Source organism: Pinus tabuliformis, chromosome 3_1 (genome assembly GCF_031772625.1).
Source record: "Pinus tabuliformis cultivar Carrire ecotype Pingquan chromosome 3_1, CPIR1, whole genome shotgun sequence".
NCBI lineage: Eukaryota > Viridiplantae > Streptophyta > Pinopsida > Pinales > Pinaceae > Pinus > Pinus tabuliformis.
The window spans coordinates 151,686,187-151,700,484 of NC_142301.1; positions in this window are offsets into that span (position 1 = coordinate 151,686,187).

Below are 14,298 nucleotides of genomic sequence, written 5' to 3' on the forward strand. Positions count from 1 at the left end.
TCTCTGATGGAGAAACAGATAGCACCATTGAGTTTGTGGCATCTAGAAATGCTAAAACCATATAAATTTTTTTGAAAACTAACAAAGTGAAAATCTGCCCCCTGGAGAAATTGCCCATATCATGGTTCTGACCCCCTCTCTGCACAGCTCATGGTTCTACCACCTGCAATGGATCTGCCTCGAATTGAATGCACACTCTTCTCCCCCGACGCACTGAGAAAATATGTTTATTTAATTTTTTGGGAGGCGGATTAACCAAAAATATGGTTAGCACATTGATAACTTTAGGAATTTGTTGAGGACGGGTTAGGGAGTCAAATCCTACCCCTCCTGAATTAACCCACATAATAATATTTTTGTTAAAGTTTGGGGTGGCAGGTCTGTTGTTTTGGGTGGCGAGCTGGACAGGGCAGTGGGGTTGACAACCCGCGCCTCCACCTTTAATGGTAACATTGATGAGAATCTTCGGGGGTGGTGGGGTCATGGCCACCGACTCCTTAATTAATTGTTTGTTTCAGTGGTTGAGGGAGGGCCGGTGGGGGTCATGGCTCGTCGGCCCATAATTAATATATTTTTTTATTTTAATACATTGGATATGGGGGGTGGCGGGGTTGGTGGCCCGCCACCCCAAAATTATATATATATATATATATATATATATATATATATATATATATATATTTAATTATATATATATATATATATATATATATATATATATATATATATATATATATATATATATATATATATATATATATATATGATTTAAACAACAATTAGCCATTTTTGAAAATTTAAAAAATGACTGAAGGAGAAAAATTAAACAAGCCACAAATTCACCCAGAATCTGGCCCAGGTTGGCCGAAATATGGTGGCTTGATTTTGTCCAAATTGCTACCTCCTTAAGCCTGCCTACTTACCCAAGTCAACCCTGAACTTTTACTGCTCCTAACTTTCGTATATAGACTCAGTTTGATGAACCGTTCACACAACCATGATCACGATGGCGAGATATTTAACATGAACCTAGTTCAAGCACAATCCAAAAAATTTGATTTTTGACCCTTCCTGAGTCCTCTTGGACTTCTGCATGTGTCTGGAGCCACCTGGATCAGATAGAGTGGGGGATCTTCGAGTGATTTGAGGAATTAAACAGATGGACCATCCCCTAGAATATATCTGTCTTGTCTACTCTGAGTTCCTGCACTCAAATCATCTCAAAAGTGATCCAATTGTTGCATTTAACACACATTAGGCCACATGACATAGTAACATATCTTTATTCCTCACACTAAGCATAATATAAAAAAAAATTGTAGATAAATATGATAAAATGATAATTTAATAAGTTGGAGGATGTCATTGTGACCCATATAATATACCTATTGATGAGCCTCATCATCACCCCCTACTGAAACTATTTCTCATCCTTTGAGCAACCTAGTCATCTATTTCCATGTCCTTCATGGCCATGGTGGCCTCTCTAACATCCCAAGCTTCTGTAGATGGTGTCTCATCATGAGGATAGAAGCTTACATTCTTCTATATTTCTTACCATTTCTTACTTTCCTCTTCTTCCTTTATTCCCTCTTGTAAACCCAAAAACAAAGGTGGACTGAGTTTAAGTCCAATCCAGTTGATCTTTAGTCTTTTCATTTCCTTATTGTACATGGGTGTTCTATCCAATGAAATTCTCAATCTCTCAGGAGAGTGATATTCCTTGATCTGAAGACTGTTTGGTAGGGTATTCCATATTCTCTTACATGCTTTTTGGATCTCTGTCCCCAACAATCTTAGAGTGTCCCCAAAATGGAAGATGGCATGCTCTTGGGTGGCAAGGTATCTAGGTCTTGCCTAGCATAATTGGAAATGATGTTGTGATTATTGATCACAACCATGGAATATATATTCTCTTCCGTGATGTAGAAGAGTTTTCTTTCTTCCCTTATCAACACTCTCTTCACCTCCTCAACCCTTGCCTTCTCATGCCTCTTCCAATATGCAAGAGTGCATCAGTTGCAAGTCTCCCAACTTGGAATTGTGATCCCACACATTCATGTCAGTTAAGGTGAGGTTGTGTAGGTAGAATTCAGCTAATTTGGCTCTGTCTTCAAGGCTACTCTTATCACACAACTCAATGAACTTCTTATAGTCTTATAATGACATGGTCCCATGTTGTCCTAATGTCTTAATCTGGAACTACATCCATTGGTCTTTGAGGAAAAGTGCATAGGATAATGGTGGCAGTCTACATTGAAGTGCCTCCATGGAGAGGCTTGCCATTATGGCCAATTGGGTCTCCTTTTCTTGCAGCTTCCTCCTCAACCATGTGTTTTCTAACTGAAACTATGTTCTCATTGTGTACTCTCTATCCCTTAACTCACTAAACTCCTTTCCCATTTCTAAGATATTTTCCTCTATAAGGTCCACATCTTCCACTTTCTTGGATTTGGAAATTTGCATCCATCTATGTATGCTTCCTCTTTCTGCCTCAATTTCAAAGAATAGATGGACTGCAAATTTCTATGGTATCACTCTTCCTCCTTCGATGAACTTGTAATATGAGCTCAAATTCGGATGTAGTCTAAGCTCTTGCAGCTCTTGAAAATATCTCTCAAAGGTTCTTGGAGAAGTTGCCCTCACCTATAACTATTGTTTTGCCTCTTTTCCATCTTTCCCCTTTTTCCCTTCCTGTAGCTTTTTCTTCTCTTCCTACAAAATTTTCTATGTTTCCTGTAGTAGGGTCTATGTTTCCTGTAGCAGACATTTCCCTTTTTGTTGGAGTGTGATAGGTGCCTTGGGCTGCTTATAGGAGGTTGACCTGGTGACAGGCCTTCTTACATAGGTGATGGGAGTCTTTGATATGGCTCCAGGGGATGTGCCTTTCTCAACTTTCATCTCAATGGCCTCTAGATCCTCTATTTTACCTAGTGATTCCTCAATTATAATAGGGGTCTTTGTGGGAGTTTGAGGCTTCCCCTGTTTAATTCCAGTGCTTTTCCTTGTTTTGAAGTAGAGGGGATTTTTCCTATGCCTTTTCTTCTTAGGTTTGAGAGGTGTGCTCAAAGAAGCTAAGAAAACAACTGCCTCTTTTTCAGGGTGCCCAGGAGGAAAATTTCCTTTCTTTGGGAGTATCTCCTCTTCTCCAAGTGCATTGGTTTTCTCTAGAAATGGTTCTTCCTACTCCTCCTCCTCTTCTTCTTCCACCTATTCCTTTTTCTATGTTTCTTCCTCTGTTTTCTCTACCTCTCTCTCTTCTTCCTCTTTTTCTTTTGCCTCTTCCTCCTCTTCTTCTTCTACTTCTTATTCTCCCTCTTTTCCTTCCTCTTCTCCTCCAAGTGCAAGGACCTAAGTGTCAAGGAAGCCCTCTCTCTCCATGTCTCTGAATGTGGACCAGAGGATAGTAACTCCAAAGTTATCCAAAGAATATTCCACTATTAATTTGATGAGTTCATGGTGTCCTAAGTGTTGTGGTTTTCCCTCTTTCACCTTCTAGCTCATGTCCATGATGGATTGTAGGAGGAAATAAGGCACACTGATTCTTTGGGTGATGGGAAATCTTGCTCGAAATCTTAGTTCATGGAGTAGTTTGAACTGGTAGCCATAGACTACACTTAGTCTTCCTTCACAAGAGATGAACTTAAGGATGTGGTAGGCCACCTCATCCCAGGGATAGGGGAGGCTCTCCCTTCTGACTCCATTTTTATCTTCAAATGGTTTTTAATCATCAGTGAATAAATTCTTCTCAGCAAGGGCATTGTTGGATTTGTCCTCTTTCCTCCACTGGGCCCCTAAGGGAAGTGTTGTCACCCTGCTAATCATCTCAGGAGTAATGGTAATGGATAATTCTCTCACCACAGTGGTAGAACTAGTTCTCCCTTGAGGGTTTAGGGCCATGGAAAACTCATAAGTGATATCATCATCATATCCTTTTAGCAACTCAAAGAAACCTAACCATTGATGCCTCCTAAAAATGTCTACTATAGGGGGCTGAAGGTGACATTAGGGGAATTTTGAGGTCTAAAATGTGCCTCCTAAAAAAATATACAACCAAAATAAACTTTATAAGAACAAATAGATGATGATGTCAACCCATGGGGAATGATTCACAATTTTTGGAGTTAAAAAGTAAAAACATTAAAAAATAATAAAATAATAAAACTATTTTTTCAACTCATATTTTCAACTTATCTCCCTGTGTTTTTACTCAAATTTCAAGTGGGAGTACTCGTTGGATGAAAAAATTAATTCCTCATCCAAGGAGTACCCATGTTACATACTTTAGATGGACCCTACTACACGAAAAATGAGAAATACATGAAAACATGTGATTGCAATCACATTTTTCATATATTTCTCATTTTTCATCTAGCGGGGTCTATCGAAAGTATGCAACATGGGTACTCCTTGGATGACGAATCAAATTATGCATCCAACTACTGTTTCCACTTGAAATTTGAGTAAACCCATAGGGAGATAAGTTGAAGATACGAGTTGAAAAAAAAAAAGATTTTCCTTTTTTCCCTCTAAAAAATGATGATGTAATCCAATCTTATTTTATTATTTCCACTATTATTTTATAATTTTCTTAGGAGGCCCATTATAAACATCAAAACTCCCCTAATTATTATCTTAGTATCTATGGGTTCTCTTCTATTGAACCCTCCTCCCATCTTCTTCTCTATTTTTAATTAGGTATAGGAGGATTTTTTATATGGTAGCCCCAATATGAACTCAAAGGGAACAAAGGGGTGGAATCTCTAATTGATGATAATTATGTGTATCCCTTGTATTTTATAGAAAATGAAACTTCTTTTAATCCACAATATGATTGTAATTACTAAGAGAGTACAATGTTCTCTAGCATGAAAATCATGGACAAAAGAATGAGACGGCTACTTAGTTTTCACTGTCAGGCTTGGTGTAATGACAATTGAAGACCAAATTGACCTTAGGTTGTGTTTCTGCACCCTTGGAGGCTTCCTGTAGCAATTCTTGTGCTTCCTATAGCTTCATTTAGTTGTTTCATATAGCCTTTGCACTTCCTGTAGCTATTTCCTACAGGACTAACAGAGTAAGGTTCGATTCTCTCGATAGCTTCCCAAGCTCGACCTTACCTCAATGGAGTTCGAAATGAGCGAAAATGAAAGGAAGTTCGATCTTTATGTTATTTTTGGCCAGGGCTTGGAGCACTGTGATGGCTAGTAGTGGTACGAGTTTTCCTCATTTGGACCATTGGCCTACCTTGGGTGATCATTCTCTCTAGCCTCATAATTACACCTGTTAGCACAGTTCTAGGCTAAGTCATGAGTAGGTTTTGAAATTTTTATTTTTTAGGATTAATTTTGTAAATTTAAAATGCTATTGGAATTTCTGGTAGCACCCGATTTTCTCATTCAGACAGTCTCCCCAGTTTTTTAGACAATCTTTTAGTTATTGTTTTATTTCCTGTTTTCTTTAAAAAAAATTCTGATACTGCCGGAATTTCTGGTAGCATTTCCCATTTTTTAAAATAAATCTAAAAACAAAACTGTTTCCAACTGTCCACATGTCATGACAACAGAATATCAAATCCAAATCATGAGATTTCGTGATTGGATAGGTCACAAACCCCAAGTAAATTCAAGTGGTAGTCATTAATCCTTTTGGTTGATCATGTTTGCTAAGTTTCAGCCATAGACATAGCCAACTATTTTCTACCCCACCCATCTTAAATAACTCATGTTTCACATAATCTACAGCATTTCTGCAGTTTCAGTCTCAGCCAGATATTTAAATTCTGACGGTCTTTCTTTCCGTTCCCCATAATATGCTACCAGAATTTCTGACCAGTCTGAATTAATGCAGGAAAATTGCCATATTTGCAAGATTCTCATACAGCCACCTGTAGCAGATCAGTTGGACTCTATAAGGCAACTCGACTTCATCATTGCAACAACATGCTAACTATCATGACATGAAATCTTGTGTAATCAGGAAGGATTATATGCATAGGAGATTGAACCATGGCTTCATCTCAAATATTCGAAAGTGAAAGAAATGTCACCATTTCGAATTTTTGAAGAGCAGCTAAGGAGACAATAATTAAGGAGTTTAAGAACATATCCCAGATTTCCAGGCAGCCTTACTCAAGATAGTTGCAACAGCTGTTAGGTAAGGATTCAAACACTTTGACACCTATTCTTCATAATCAACAAGCAGATATTCTATGGTGCCAAAGTCTAGGAAAGGTGGAAAGTTCAAGATAATTGAACCACAAGGAGCTGAGTTAGTCGATGCTAATCTGAAGGTAAGAAGGTTGTCCATTCAGGTAGGCTAGTATCCACTCTGCATGAGGTTAGGAGACTCACATCAAGGAGTAGCCCATGAATTTTCTCAGACTTTCAATGGACAGGAAGCTATCATTTTTTGTTTTCTATTGTAGGTTTCAGAACAATCTATTGCAAAATATTTTAACCTTGCCCAGGAAGGAGAAAAGTGGTTCAAAGGACAGCTTATCACAAGAAGATATCTCAATTCTTTTACCAGAGATGAATACCGAGATCCCAAATGGACCAAAGGAATTCCCAATAGTTATCTGAAGAAAGAATGGGAAGAAACAATAAAGCTAGTTAAGATCTTCCCCACTTGTGAGAGAATATATATAGTAGCTTTTCTGTACCATATGAGGTTTCTGTTTTATTTTGTAGGTATGAGGGCTCTTAATCTACCTTATTTTATATTGAAGAGCCTAACCAAAATGGCAGCCAGGATTCAAACACATCAAGAAGCATTAGAGTACAACCTGTATCATCAGGAAATTATCAAGGTTCTGGTTGAGGAAGAATTGAAAAAGAGGAACCAGACTTGGGACCATTTGTTGTTTTATAGAGCAGGCCAACCTGCACCAAAACCTAAAGAAACTGATAAGCCTTCTTCAACACGGGTTCAAACAAAGAGCACAACAACTGCATTAGCTGAGGGAAACTCCAAAAGAAAAACAAGAAGGGAAGGTGTGAAAAGAGGTGCCAAAAGCAGCAAAAAGAAGCCTTCAGCTACTAAAATTGAAAAGAAAAAGGAGTAAGAAGAAAGCTCTTCTGCCCAGAAAGTTAAAAGCTCAAAAATGGTTCCTCCTATTAGACCTTTTCCTAAGTTTTACATAATAACTAGGAGAAGAAAATGTGTAGCTGAAGAGAAATATAAAGCATAGGTGTTTCCTAAAATTCCAAAAGCACATGAACAACAACAAGAAGAGCAACCTCTTGATTCTAATGAGGAAATATTGAAGGAAGCAGGGTATACAAGAGCCAGTAAAAACAAGAAGGAAGAGATAAAACTAGTTGCTGGAACTAGGAGGAGGCATACTAGGGAAAAGAACAAATACAAACTGAAATCAAAGGCCCTAAATAACCCTAGTTTGCTAATTGAAGTAATAGTTATAGAAGAACATCCTACAGAGCTACACACTGAGGATCCCTCAATTGCAGAAATAAAAATATCCTTGGAGAAACAAAGAGGCAAAGCTCCCATGGACGAGCCATCAGAGTCTTCCAAAAGGAAAAAGATCCGAAAAGAAGCAGAAAAGAGAGAGGCCATCATCAAAGAAGACACAACAAAAATCACAAGGTCTAACTCTGCTAGAATTAAAATCAACTTGGATAAGCTTGGAGAGGCTGCAGCTCACATAGGATGAAAGGGTATTTTGAAGCATTTTTGTTGAAATTTTGAAGTGGAAACATTATCCTACCGAAAGTTTCGAAGTGTTTCCAGTTTTTTCACCATTACAGGTATTACTGGAATTTTCAGTAGCACCTGTCACAACAGAAATATACAGTTGTCAGCAGCAAACCTCCAGGGCAGTTTTGGAAGAAAAAAACTCATAATGATAGTGATAAGAAAGATGATATATATGAGACATTTATGAGTTTGTTGAAGGTTATGTTTAATGAATACATATGGTCATTCAATAGGCAAGACCATAAAAAGAAAATTTAGCAGCAAAAGGGGTAGCCAATTAGTTTTCCAGCAGCAAAGTGTCATTCTTCCCATTCTTCTCATCTACACTTGTACTTTCTATTGGAATTCGATGGGAGATGATCTTAATGTCTAAAAGACACTCATGTAACAAGAATATAGTGGAACCACCAATTTAGGAGAGTTGGAGTTGGTGCCTCTCTCCCTATATATACCTTTTGTAAATATCACTTTAGGGTTGGATTTTGGTTCACGTGAAGACTCGGCCTAATAAAATAGCTTTTTTTACACTTCATGTTGGAGGATTTTGTGATTCAAGTCATATCTAATGTGTGGTTTGTCTATCTCTTGTTTTCAACTTTCTAAATTATAAATTTGCAGTAGCTAGTATAGTATGAGTGAGAATAATTAAGAGAATCTAATGATGACTTATCTACTGTCCAGTTTTCTGTGAATTATAATATATGTTCAAGTAGAACTTGCTAGTGAAGGTTTCACAAAGGATTTGTGAGATAATTTATACCTGTTTTTACTTCCTAATTGTTGTTTACCTTGTCAAGCCTATTTTAATCTTTTAAATGATAAATTACAGCATCTAGTATAGTATGAGTGAGAATCATTAAGAGTATCTAATGATGACTTATCTACTATCCAGTTTGTTGTAAATCATAATATCAGTTTAAGTAGAAACTGTTAGTAAAGGTTTCACAAAGGATTTGAGAAATACTTTATACTTTTCCTACTTTCTATCTATTATTCTCCTTAACAAAAAATAGAGTTTGCTATAAGGCTTTATGTAGTTGAGGTGACTGTCTTAAGATACTTAGTTTTCTTAGGATAAGTATCAGCTACCTGTTCTCCTTCCTCTTCTCCCCTATACTACTCACTTAACCATAAAATTTATGCTTTCCACAGCTTGCCAAATGCATGAAAGTTAAAGAGGAACTCAATTATTTCAAAACCCCTTCAGAAGCCATCACACCACTCAAAAACCATTTAAAATTTTGAAATGAAATCATGATGTGTAAGGCTTACTCCTTTCACAGTCTAGGAGTAACTCCTTGCACTAACATCTTTGGCACCATTGCCAGGGAGGCGAATTGAATTTTATCCTTGGGTAAATGACAAAGTTATAAGTCTGGTTCTAAGGTGTATAGTTCCAACTATCTTTTTAGATTTCTTTACACCTGGCAGCTCCATTGTAGAAGTTTTGGCTCCAAGTAAGGTTAGAACCAGAGAAAACCCACATTCTCCTTTGAAAACCAAGTCCCTGATCCTGAGAAGCTAATCAAGAAAAAGAGTGAGTGAAATATTTTTTCCTTTGTTTCTGGTTTTTCGAAAGCTATTCCTAAAGAAGTACAACAAATTATGTCTCCTCATTTCACAAAAATTTCTGTACTTCTCTCATTTTCTAGTCAACAAACAACCTCTACATCGAGTGTTGGTGCTTCCTCATCTATTGTTCAAAATCCTCAAATTTTTATTCCATAAATCCCAGTAACTCCAATTGTTATTCCACAAACCCCAGTAACTCACACCATGGTAGGTCCTAATCCACCCCCTAACCAAATGGATGCAATTGTTGCTGCTAGGTATGCTCCTTTAGTTTTACCTCAGCCTATGAATGCATTACCTATAGGAGATTATCTCAAGTATATGCCTCAATTTAATGGTGAAGGGGAGGTAACAATTGAATAAAATCTTGCTGATTTTTATGCTTATGCTAATGATCTAAACATTGAGCATGAAGATGTTTGGATGAGAGTTTTTGTTCAGAGCCTTGAGGGTGATGTAAGGAAATGGTTCAGATCTTTGACAGCTAGTAGCATCACTGGAATTGAAGTCCTAGATGATACATTTTTAAGAAAATGGGGTGACAAGAAAGATTTTTTGTATTATATCACAAAATTTGGTGTAATCAAAAGAAATGAAGGAGAATCAATTTTTGATTTTTCCAAGAGATTCAATAAAATGTATAGAAATATACCTACTGAAATCAAGCCTACTGAGGCCTTTGCTAAAATCACTTATGTTGGTGATTTTGATCGTAACTTTTATTTATTGTTGAGAGAAATAAGATCTGCTACACTATCACAAATGCAGGACAATGCACTAGAGGTAGAATCAAATATATTAGCAGCTAATAGACTCAGAACTTCAAGAACTTCTGGCATAGATCCTTCTACTTCAGGAACTTCTGACATAGATCCTAAGCTAGATGAGCTTACCAAGATGGTCAAATCATTGACTACTGATATGTCTAAGTTGAATATGGAATCAAGACCATTTACTACCATAAATGTTTCATTTGATTTCCAAAACAGACAATAGTTTGGAAGACCTAATGCTCCTCAAATTCTGCAGAGAGAAAGAAGAGATGCTGATGATCAAAAGGTGAAACCTCCTTTTCAGAATGTTATATTTGAAGATGAAGAAGAAGTTGAAGGGTTGGAAAGAGGTGCTGATATAAATTGTCTTAGAGACAAAGAAGGGATGATTTATCTTACACAAGCACAATATGAAGACTTCATGTCATATACTCAGAATAATGAAGTGAGTCCTAATCATTCCATGATTACAGTTGATCATCAAAGAAGATACAATCTCAGATCAAAGAAAAATGATGATACTTCTAAGCATGTTGCACATCCAAAGAATAATAGAGATGCAGTTAAAGTTTCAATGAAAAAATCTCACAGACCGGAAATTGCAGCAGCATCCGATATTCCAGCAGAGAAACAAGTGACAGAACTTGAAAAACTCGAAATTTCAGCAGTGTCTGATTTTCCTTCACTTGAGGTAAAAATTGATCACAAACCAAACTCTTCTTTCAATTTTGAAAATGAGATTCAGAAGATCAAGATTCTGGATCCGCTTGTTGAACTCATGAAAAATCAAGATTTCAAAAATATTTTATGAAAGCTTTGCAGCCTTCACCTACTAAAGTAGTCTCTAATTTTATTAACCTTTAAGATGATAATTCCACTAAAATTTTAGGTCCATTGGTAAAAGAAAAAGATGACTCTACCCCAGCCTTCTATCTATCTCTGAATATTCATGAAAAGGCCCTGCATAATTGTCTTATGGACTTTGGAGCTTCACATAATCTAATGCCCAAGGTAGTTATGGATGAACTAGGTCTTGAGATAACTAGAGAGTACCAAGATCTTTATTCTTTTGATTCCCGGAAAGTACAATGCCTTGGTGTCATCAAAGACCTTGTAGTGATTCTTTTTTAGTTACCTATGAGAGGGATGGTAACGGATATTTGATCTGATAATCACCCTATGAGTGACCTCAGTTGAAGATTTATTAAACAAAAGGTATTACAGACCCATGTGCTGGTGTGTGTGTTCTGTGTTATTGAAACAACGAATCGATCAGATTGCCAAAACACAGAAAATAAATGGAAAGACAGCAGAGAGATACAGTAAGCAACACAAAGACACAAACACTTTTTAATAAGGAGTTCACCCTATTCTCCAGGGCTACATCTCCGGTCCAACTTCAATGGTGGCCTTTTTTTATTGTGTCTTTCAGCAGAGAAATTACAATGCAAGGACTCAATATGAGTTCTCTTGAAGAAGATTTTGCTTGGAAGGTTGGTTCTTGGATTCCCTAAGCCACTTGGAGTACATAGACTCTTGTTCTTCTTACCAGCTCTATGACCCTCGGTCTATAGTGGAAAGAGCCGACTGTGATGCTCAATCCGGAAAGATTCCTCTATGGGAAGGCTTGATTATTCAAGCTCTCTGGTGCTCAATGCTACTTGTGGTAAGCTCGGCCCTCTGTCTCCTCTGCTTGGCTTTACTGCTCTCTGTGCTTAGTCCTCCTCTCAGGGTTCACTGTTAACTGTCTCTCTTGGTCGCTTGGACTCTTCACTCTCTCTTTCTTAATTCCAATCGGCGATCTCTGTTCATGGCTTTAGCCATTCGACCTCCATGCCTATTCGGTTCCTCTCCTTCCTACTTTGATTCTCTTTCTGCCTGTGTGCTGGGAGTTCCCTGTTTGGTGTCAGCATGAACGCTCAGGAATTCGCCACGTGTCTCCATCGGAACAACGCCAGCCTGTTCGTCGATTCGTTTCTTTCTCCACCATGGTGGTCAACGGATTCCAAATCCCCTTGAATCGTGGCTTAATTCCCTGTCAATTCCACTCTGTCTATCGGACGCAATCTCAGCCGTCTGATCTGGGCTCCTCTAGATCCAACGTCATACGCACGTCGAGCGTGGTTGGCTTGCTCGACCGATAACACGCGATCATGGCGGTTTTTCTCTCACCTCTACTGCCATGTATCGATCGCTGAGTGTGATCACTCCATTTTCTCCAAAACCTCTTACCATTCAAGGGCACCCCGATCAAACCGTCGGTTTCTAGGTTGTGGGTCCCACCTTCGTATGATGGTGCTTTTTGTTTCTCCGCCCACGGTCCTCTAGCTCCCAAAGTGACTGAGTGCTTAAGGCTCTACCATTTTAGCCCTGTTCGCCCAGCGATGCGCGGTTAGTGTAGGCACTAATCGCGCATTGAAAATCAACTCCTTTTCCCATTCCGGGGCTCCCAGGGGCTACATCGACCTCTTGCATAGTCTCCATGGGCCTCGGTCAGCGTGCTTTGACTGAGGTCCTCGTTGTTTTGCGCCAGCTGCCATGGCCACTGGTTCAGGGTGTTTTCGATTGTTGTTTTGGATTGTTCAAGGATTTGTTTCGTCCCGATATAGTCATGGTTCTATGACAGTCGTTTATGGATCCGATTCGGATCATGGCCTCCCTACTGAGAAGCTTTTGGACCACCAAAAGTTGGTTTTTTTTTTTTCTTCAAGCATCGACTAAGTGAGGAAACTGTTGTCTCACTTGTCCAATCTCAATCCACTTTGCATTGCTCAACTTTGAACCTTTAAGCCCAATTCTGAGGTACTCCACTTGTCCATTGTGCGTCGTCCTTACCTTCCTGTCCAGCACTATATCTTCCTGCAGCTCATTAAGATATTCAAGTAGCAAGTCATCAATAGAAAGAAATTAATTGTGCTCTTCAGGGTCCTCAATCATTAAAGGTTCAAACGACCTCAAGCAATCTGCGTTCACGACTGAGTAGATGTGCATGTAAGTTGGCAGATCAAGGCGAAAAGCATTTTCACCAATCTTCTCAAGTATCTTGAAGGGTCCATACTTGATAGGTTTTAGCTTCTTACCTACACCTTGCATCCTGTCCTTGATGATATACAGCCAGACTTGGTCTCCAACTTGAAAACTATGCTCCATCCAATGCTTATCATGCCTAGCCTTGTACTTGGCCTGGCTCTTTTCCAGCTGTTCCTGTACTACCTGGTGGATCTCCTGGATCTGTTCAATGAACCTAGTTGCGTTGTCCACATCACTATGTCTATCAACCATGGTATCTTTACCAAAGACAAAATCCAAGGGAGACCTTGGTATGAAACCAAAGTAGGTCTCAAAAGGAGATCTTTGGGTAGAAGAGTGTTTGGCTCTATTGTAAGCATGTTGCACATAACACAAGTGTTCATCCCAAATCTTAGGGTGTTTGCTGCAATATCCTCTCAGTAACTGGATCACTGTCCTATTAACTACTTCTATCTGGCCATCTGTTTGTGGATGAAAATCTATGCTTTTCTTTAATTTGGTGTCCATTAGTTCCCATAGATTGGACCAAAACTTCCCCACAAAACGGGTGTCTCGATCAGATATAATAGAAGTGGGTAATCCAAAATGAACCCATACATGTTCAAAGAATAATTTTGCAATTTGTTCAGTTGTAATATGTTTACTACATGGTATCAAAATACACATTTTGTTGAACCTATCCATAACAACATATAGATAATCATGACCTTTCCTAGATTTAGGCAGTCCTCCAACAAAATCCATGGAAATGCTTTCCCAAGGATGAGAAGGAACTGGCAATGGAGTGTACAAGCCTAGTTTTCTGTTGCTGGGCTTGCTTTTAGCACACATAGCACACCCCTTTACATATCTAGAAACTGTCTCACTCATTCATGGCCAGTAGCAGAACCTTTGCAGTTGTGCAACTATTTTACTTATCCCAAAGTGACCTGATATCAGAGAAGTGTGTGCTTCCCTAATTATATTTTCTCTCTCACTTTATGGAATGTTGAGTTTCCCACAATGATATAAGAGTCGTTCCTTCACATGATAGTCCAATTCTTCTACTCTTTTTCCTTGACTAAAAGTTGCATATACATCTTTAAAGTCCATATCCTGAGCATACTGTTCTATGTAGCTTTCATGTAGCATAGAATTATACTTAAGTATTGTAGATGCATTTATAATGGGTCTAGATAACATGTCTGCAACCTTGTTATGTATG